Source organism: Enhydra lutris, unplaced genomic scaffold, assembly GCF_002288905.1.
Source record: "Enhydra lutris kenyoni isolate GAN:26980312 unplaced genomic scaffold, ASM228890v2 scaffoldscaffold15, whole genome shotgun sequence".
NCBI lineage: Eukaryota > Metazoa > Chordata > Mammalia > Carnivora > Mustelidae > Enhydra > Enhydra lutris.
Genome location: NW_019154099.1, coordinates 24,082,835 through 24,092,346, shown reverse-complemented (window position 1 = coordinate 24,092,346; position 9,512 = coordinate 24,082,835). Strand labels below are relative to the sequence as shown.

Here is a 9,512-nt window from a genome sequence, read left to right as displayed (position 1 = left end):
TCATTATCCCAGGGTCGTGGGATCGAGCCCCGCATCCCTGCTGAGCAGGGACCCTGCTTCTTCCTCTCTCTGCCTGTCTCTCTGCCTGTCTCTCTGCCTACTTGTGATCTCTGTCTGTCAAACAACAACAAAAAAATTAAATAAATAAATAAATAAATAAAAGGTAGAATTTACCTGTGAAACCATTCGGCCCTGGACTTTTGCTTGTTGTGTTTTTGATTACTGATTGAATTTCTTCGCTGATTATTGTTCTGTTCAAGTTTTCTATGTCTTTCTGTTTCAGTTTTGGTAGTTTATATGTTTCTAAGAATTTATCCTTTTCCTCATGATTGCAAAATTTGTTGGCATATGATTTTTCATAATATTCTCTTATAATTGTTCATATTTCTGTGTGTTGGGTGTGCTCTCTCCTCTCTTACTCATGATTTTATATATCTGTGTCTGTTCTCTTTTCTTTTGATAAGGTTGGCTAGTGATTTATCAATTTTATTAACTCTTTCAAAGTCCAGCTCCTGATTTGATTGATCTATTCTACTGGGTTTTATTTTGTTTTGTTTTGTTTCTTCATCATTTATTTTTGCTCTAATCTATTATTTCCCTTCTGCTGACTTTAGGCTTCATTTCTTTTTCTAGCTCCTTTCTATGTAAGGTTAGGTTTTGAAGTCTGAGATTTTTATTGCTTCTTGAGGTAGGTGCCCGTATGGCTATATACTTCCTTCTTATGACCACTTTTGCTGCATCTTAAAGGTTTTGGACTGTCATGTTTTCATTATCATTTTTCCATATATATTTTTTTATTTCTTCTTTAACTTCTTGGTTGAACTGTTTAATCTTTAGTAAGATGTACTTTAACCTTCATGCATGTGTTGTCTTTCTAAATTTTTTCTTGTGTTTGATTTCAAATTTCATTTGAAAATATTCGTGGTATGATCTCAATCTTTTTGTACTGGTTGAGGGCTAATTTGTGACCTAGAATGTGATCTGCTCCATAGAATGTCCCTGTGCACTGGAAAAGAATGTATATTCTGCTGCTATCTTTGAATATATCTGTTAAGTCCATCTGGTCCAGGGCATCATTCATAGCCATTTTTTCCTTGTTAACCTTCTGCTTAGGTGATCTGTCCATTGATGTAAGTGGGCTGCTAAAGTCCCCTACTATTATTCTATTATTATCAATGAGTTCCTTTGTGTTTGTTATTAATAGTTTTATATATTTGGGTGCTCCCAAGTTGGGGGCATATTTATAACTGTTAGATCTTCTTGTTGGATAAACACCTTTTTTATGATATAGTGCCCTTTTTCATCTCTTGTTCTAGACTTTGGTTTTAAATCTAGTTTGTCTGATGTAGGTATGGCCATGCCAGCTTTCTATTGATATCCATTAGCATGAGAAATAATTCTCCATCCCCTCACTTTCAATCTGCAAGTGACAGACACATAGAGAGTTTATATTTCTGTTCTATAATATCATCCATAGGTCAAAAACAAACATAGAAACACAGTAACTGCTTACTCCAGATGCCAAGGGCTATTTTCTTTCCTAGTGGACATGAAATTATTAATTGATTCAAGCTCATTAATAGTAAAAAAAAAAAAAAGACAGACTGGATTCTCTATCATAAAAACCAAACCCCAATCATTGCTACCATCAATGAGGAATAAGTTATTAACAGAGTATGAACTTAAAAAGATGAAGAGCTCTTCCCCTAAGCATCCAGAGATGACCTCTGAAAATGGTTCATTATTCACTTGACTCAGAAAACCCTACAAAATCATGCGAATCAGGAGGTTCAAATATTAATGTTCACTCTAAGAACACACATGAAACTTCCCTGGCCATCAAGGGTATGCATATATGAAAAGCCACCAAGAATCTAAAAGATGTCACTTTGCAGAAGCAGTGTGCCATTCCGTTGCTACAACAGTGGGATTGGTAGGTGTGCCCAGGCCAAAGAGTGGGGCTAGACACAGGGCTCATGGTCCAGGAAGAGTGCTGAATTTTTACTTCACATGCTTAAAATTACAGAGAGTAATGCTGAACTTAAGGGTTTAGATATAGATTCTGTTGTCATGGAGCACACCCAGGTGAACAAAACCCCCAAGATGCAACATAGAACTTATAGGTCTCACAGTCAGATTAACCCCATACATGAGCTCTCCCTGCCACATCTAGATGATCCTTACTGAAAAAGAGCAGATTGTTTCTAAACCAGAAGAGGTTGCACAGAAGAAAAAGATGTATCAGAAAAGACTGAAGAAACAAAAATGTATGGCCCGGGAGTAAATTCTGCATGGAATAAATGCAAATAAAAATTTGAAAAAAGATGAAGAAACTCAAAAGTCAGAGAGGGAGAAGGGCAAAATTAAAATTCTATTATTTCTCCAGATACTTTATGGGAGGAAAAATAGAGAAGGGGAGGGGAGGAGGAAGGGAGGGAAGGAGAAAGAGAGAGAGAATGGATAGAAGGAAGGAAGGAAGGATCGAAGGAAGGAACGAAGGGAGGGAAGGAGGAAGGAAAACATTGCCACCCCAAAAAGACCTTGAGGTGCTCGTTGGGAAACAGTTCTCCATGAGTTCTCAAAGTTCTTCAGCACAATCAATAACTTATTTATGCACTAATAGTCCAGGATGTTTGTAGAGCTAAAGGCCCTGGAAGATAGGGTATCTCTTTCACTCTAGGTTAGTTTACAAATCTGTTTGCCATGGAGGATAAGAAGATAATACCTCCCTTCCAGTCAAAATTTGGACAGGTTTGCTAGGAGCCAATGCAAAAGATTAGAGTTATCTGAAATTGTGTTTCCTAGGCTGTGATACTAAATCACTGTGTGTGGATTCACCTGGGTCTATCTCTGCATCACCTCATAGACTTGGGGAGTACAAGGGGAACCCATGCAAACATGAAGTTGATGCTGCCTATTGTGCTACAAGAAAGTTCTTTGCTGTGATCCAGGAATTTTATAATCTACCAGTGTCAGTGAAACTGTGGCTGGCTAACTTTTTAACTTGTAGGATAAAATATCACACCCTTCACATTTCTTGACAAGGGCATTCTCTTTAACCATGCAGTTTCCTTGAATCTTTTAGGTATGTCTTCTTTGGAATCTTTATGGATGATCTCCAAAGCTATTAAAACATTAAGTTTCAGAAGTTTAAAATACATGACTCTTTTACCAATATAAAAAGAAAATGTATCAGAGATTTCCTTTAATTCATTAAGAAAGTAATGGGTAAATTACTGTGACTCCTTTAAAGAACATATGAGAAATTAGGTTACTTAATAGAAGAATAAGATTCCTGGGTTGCATAAAAAACTTGTTAATGTTGACTTGGAATAGAAATCATAATTTTTGGCTTTTTATCACAACATGGTCAGGATAAGCTCTGACACTAGAAATGTAAAATAGTCCAATAAATAGAAAGTCTAATCTACCACTGTACTAAAAAATAATTTAGTCATTTTTGGCCCATTTTCAGGTTTCAGATGATGTTTCTCACTTATGGTTAAGAAGATTCCACAAATTAATATATTTAAAGTTCTTTGAACAATTTTTGGCAGGTAATTAAATGCTATATATGTGTTAGCTATCATTTTTTTTCTCTATGTATGTATATTTTTTGAAAACCGAGCATAAAATAGTTTTCTGTTCTTTTAGGTGGGAAATAGCTAAAACTGAATTTTAGCTTATCAATGACCAACTTATAGGTAAATGATGATACTTCCCCCTCCACCCAAAATAACACAATGCTATCAAAATCTTAGGCCTGTGTCTTTATCTGTTTTCCCCTCTTATTTTATCATTCTACTACTCATCAAGTATTACTCATCAAGTCTTTTCTGAATCATAGTTCCCTGATTCCATTATATATAATGATTTAACTTCTCTAATATGCATCTAGAAGGTACTAGCTGTATACCATTCTTGGGAAAATTGAAGAATGGCTGCTAAATTCATTCTTCATTCTCTTGAGGAAACTTGACTGGGAAAGGCTCAAGCTAGACCAGCAAGGGGAATATCAGCACCTGGAAACTTGCCAAATTGCAGAAGCTCAAGCTCTACCTCACAGCATTGGAGCCAGAACCAGAATTTTCGTGAGCAGCAAAGGCAATTCATATGGATATTAAGTATGTCCATTAATGGATATTAAAGTCTGTGACATGCTGCTCTGGAGTATCCAGCTGTAGGTAGAGACTAGACTAGAGGATTAAATCTTCATCTGAAAGGCAGTTTAAGTGAGGCCTCTGTAGCCTGATGACTTTGGTTTAAAAGCTGGTTCCCTTCATTTAATAGTTTTGTGACTTCTCAAGATAAATAACCCTTTTGCTCTTTAGTTTCTTTCTCTATAAATTGGATATTTACAGAAGGATATTATCAGATTCATAGCATTGTAGAATTGAGTTCTACATATGTAAATGATTTACATCAGCACATGATAAGCTCTCAATAAATGAGAACTATTGTGATTTATATCCATGTCTTGGAGACACTTTTATGTTTTTACCCAGATATGACTGTTGGACTTATTTTAATTTCCCCCCCCTTGTGTGAACTGAACTATTTACATTAATACTGTACTGTTTTACATTAATTCTGCATGGCTTTCTAAATTGAATTGAATAAAGGATGTCATAAGGACTGTGAAAAAAAAATTGACTATTGCCTCAATATTGCAACATTCAAGGATTTTAAGATTACATTTATCATTAGATAAATTGTTTTTATTTTCTCTCTAAAACATAGCCTTAATTAAAAAAAAAAAAGCATGGCCTTATGTGATTTTCACTCTTGATAGTATTAGACCTGTTTGAATTAACAAGTATATATGTACACCTTGCCATATCACTCATCATCGTGAAATAAAATAATTAACAAAATATTTAGTCATTTTATCTATGAAAGAAGAGGAATTGAAGCCCCAAAAAGAAACCAGTCCTAGGGAAAGATTAATTGTAACTTAGGAGATATTAAAGTAACCTTAGGTAAGAGTTATTCTGAGGTGAAGAAAGCTTTAAAATCATCTAACAGCATTTTGGCATTATTCCACAGGAATGCCATGGAGCCCTAAACACAGAAGAGGAAGGTTTTCCTAAGAAGGCATTATGGAGGGCATATATTGCATGGAGCACTGGGTGTGGTGCATAAACAATGAATTTTGGAACACTGAAAAAAAATTAAATTTAATTTAAAAAAAGAAAAGAAGGCTATTATTCTTGAGGAATTAAGCAGAAAGCCACTTCCTACTCCAGAAAGAATTCCTCCATCTTTGGTTCCATGGTACTATGCTCATGCGAGTTTTTCTCAATGTTCTTTTGCCAGCTTCTGCTGAATCATACATTGCTCTTCTATTTTTCTTAAAATCTTAAAATATTTGCAAATAGTAAAAAAAAAAACCAAAAACAGAGCGTACAGATGTATTTAAAATATAAAGTAATAATATCCTGTTCCAATTCTCCCTACTCCCCCCTCTCTTCCTTGTGAACTATTTTAAATAATTTGTAAATTATTCACTAGTTTCATCCATGAGTTTAAATAAACAGGCTTATGTCCTATAAATTGATATGTCTATGATAGAACTTTAGCTCTATTTTCACCTCACTGTATGTAACTCTCCTGTTTTGTAAGTTATCACCTATCTCCTCATATTGTTTTCAAGTCCTAAGAAAGCAGAAATGTATGTTCCTTTTACTGCTGTATTCACAGAGGTAGAACAGTACTTGTCACTTAGCTTTTGTTGAGTTAATAAATAATGAGTAAATAGATTAAAATTGATCTCATATCAATCCTCAGACTTTTTATCCTCCAGTTTTGATAGCGTATTTTTCTTATTTTTCTTTAATTAAATTTTTTATTTTAATAATATACCTAAATTAAGTATTTTTCCTCATGAACTTGAAACTCCTGGCCTTCTAGTAATAAAACATCTCAAATTTTTCTCAGTTCCTTCATCTCTACTATAGATTGTACTTCCTAAATAATACCACTTATATCCATAGTCTTCATTTTTATAATTTCAGAATTTATATCATTATTTTAGATATAATCTGAGTTACACAGTAATTAATTCCATTTGGTTATCTAAAAGAAAATGCAAGAGTAAAAAAGTTTATTTGCAAATGAGGTCTCATGGGTTGGAATAATTGTTAAGATGTTGATCCTTTACCCTTACTACTTCATTTAGAATTGTGTCTCTATTTTCTCTTTTTTATTACTACTGCAAACACTTTGAGGCTATTATTGTATTTTACTTATACTAATTCAATAGGCAACTGATTTATATATCCTATACCATTCTCTCTGTACTCTGACCTTATCCTATACCCAGTTTGTCACATCGATTTTCACAATTCTTCTATTTGTTTTTAGTTACAAACTCCAGGTATGTCATGTATGTCTAAACTCTTGTTCTTGTCTTATAAACACAGTAAAAGCTCTAAAAGACATGGCATTCGGAAACATACCACAATGCACCTTCTTCAATGACAGTATTACTTCTGATTATTTTGTCAGACTTCCATGACAACAAAACTTAAGGAAATTACTTTGTGGAAAATCCATACGTTCTAGAACACTAGAGATTTGCCTTTCACATTTAAGTCATAATCTACCTTGAAATGAATTTGTATACAAAATGAGCTAGAATCCATTTTTTTTTTACAACTAATAGATAACTATTAAGTCTGAAACTGTGTGCAAGTTAACAATTTTACCTGCTACAGGTAAACATGTGCCATGTACATGACCAGGCACTTACACACACACACACACACACACACACACACACACACACGTATAACACCATTTACTCACAAAGCATCTTAGCAGCATGTTTTCCCACTTAGAGTGATGTGATGAGGCTCAGACATGCCCATACGTATAGTGGTGTTTGTACCACAGAAGGAGAACCCTAAAATTATGAAGTTCATATCTTATATAAAGCAGCTGTCAGATCTGTACCTTTGCCTCTCTGAAAGGAAGAACAGAAAATTTTGCTCTACAAAATAGACAAATCAATCTTAGGGGAAAAGATTTCTAGGTCTATTACCTTTAGAAATTATGCCAATGGATTAAGGGGAGATGAATCTTTAAATCTCTCCTGAGCAGTTCATTATCTCTAAATTTCAAGGAGTGCTTGTCATTCAATATTAGACTACACTAAAATGTGAAAATATTCATAAAGCATTGCTTCCCAACAGCAATTTTTCTCAATAACAATTAGTGAATAGCCATCCTTTCCCCAGTGTTCTGCAGAGTAAATTGGTTGTTTTGCATATTTCCATATGAGCATGGGTCTGTTCTGGATTCCCTAGTCTATTCAATTGTTTTATTTCTATTTTCACATTAATTACTTAACATCACATTGTTCACATTAATCCTGTAGCACTTTATAAAATCTTTATGACAAATTATATTACCTGAAAGGCCAGTTCCTTGCTGCTTCTTTTTTTTTAATTTTTATTTTTTTATGATTCTCCTAATTATTTTGATCCCTTATACCATGAATAATTTTGGGGGGAATTTAGTTGAAATTGAACTGAATCTATAAATCAGTATTATAAGTACTAATGTTGTATAATGCTTAATAACCTTATTTATAAACTTCACATGCTTTTCCATGGGCTTTCTTTAATATTAAAATATTTAAAATATAAATAAATTAATTGTTAAGTTAAATCAAGATCTCAACTCTCTATCGTCAAATAAAGGGTATAAAAAATTGAAGCTTATTCATTCAATGCAACCTACATGACAGTGAAAAATAATAAATTACAATTGCCCATGTGAATAAAGATTAATCTCAACAAATAATACTGAGCAAGGAAGACATATTTCTGACAATAATAAAATTTTAGTATGAGTATGTCCCATGCCATATTGGGAATAAATTTGGTAAATCTGTCAACCCTGGTTTCAGGTTAGTTGTTAACCTAGTATCTCTTTTCAGTATTCTTCAAGTAAGAGGACTTGACAACACCATGCTTCATCCTAGACTCATCTGGCAATTGAGAGGGCACCACCTGTGTTAACTTGGTGTCTTTCTCCAGAAGAGAAACAACCTTTTCATATCTTCATGATACAAAGTAGTTTTGCAATATGGAACAAGATGCCCACCGAAATTAAGCTTTTGCCTTCCCACAGAAATTGCGATCTCCCATGATGCTTGTGTTTCAGTGAGATGACTCCCAGGTTCTTGAGAAAGACATTGCTGGGACATAAAAAAGTGACGAAAGGCCAGCTAAAATAGGACCTCTCAAGTCTTCAAAAGAAAGTACATACATTTCAAAGAGATGGGAAAGTGCTTACAATTACATGTTGTCTAAGGAAATTGCTCAAAGATAAAGGAGAGGGAAATCTCTCCCTTTTTCTTCTTTTTTCTTCCTTTATTTTCAACAGATAGAATTACACCCCTTATTTTTAATTTGTATTTGTCCTTTCAGTTGTCAGATAAAATACATGTCCATTTAAGTTTGGATTTCACATAAATATTTTTAGCATATGTTTCAAAGTACATATGGAACAAATTTCATAAATCTGTCAGTCCTTACTCCAAAATAATTGTTGACATAGTACAGAGGGGGAAATTCCTAGCAACTACCACTAGCTTAGTAGTTCAAGTTCACTGTATCAGGCAGAAGATCCCACAGCCACATCTAGAAAAGTATAGAGTTGCAGACCAAAAGAACAGAAACGGCTTTTCCCATTCAAGCTTCGCAAAAGCTCTGATACATAATAATTCTTAAGAGAAGGTGGGTAAAGGCAGCAAGGATCTGGACAAACCTCCAAGATACTCCACATGAAGAACCTTATGCAAATAGTAAATAAATGTAAACTTCTTCTTAGGTGGAGATCTTAATAAGCTAAGAGGGGGACTTTATCCCAACAACAACAATAACAACAACAAAAGGCACTCAAATTAATCAATTAGCACACAATAATTTTAAAGGAACATGCTTATTTTGTATATTGCAGCTATTCAAATCCAACTAGAACACTTAAGATGAAGATCATTATCTCTGTGAAGATGAAAGAGTGATAAACTACTAACAGCCCATCCCAGGCTAAACACAGTTTACACTTGTGCTTTGACATGTTGTTAGGGATGTTGTTTGCAGACCCTAATCACTTAAACTCACAATTATTCTTAAGTCTTTGCTCAAAAACACTTATTCCATTTGTAATTATAATGCTTTACCTCAACAATCTTAGCAATTGCTATTATTTTCTAAAGTTAAAATTCCCTGTTACTCACACCCATCTTATGAGAATTCAAAACAAAGTCTTGTGAACAGTTCTCTTGTATAGCCTCCTCTGTAATCTTGCTTCTTAGATTCATATTATTCAGTTGCTGAGAAAACTGAGTGTTGACACTTTTGAGATTTGCATGTACTTTTATTTAAAAAAGAGTATCATACATTTTGTTGATTAACAAATAAAAACTCAGGGCTGTCTTATTCTCTTCAATAGACCATAAAAAGTAAATTATGGGGTCATCCATAAATCTCCCAAAGGAAAAG

At 34.0% G+C, this 9,512-nt stretch overlaps 1 pseudogene; it reads left to right on the top strand.

The window, feature by feature from the left end:
• Positions 1-1,733: 1,733 nt before the first annotated feature.
• On the top strand, positions 1,734-2,284 carry LOC111147101 (annotated as a pseudogene).
• The last annotated feature ends 7,228 nt before the right edge of the window (positions 2,285-9,512 follow it).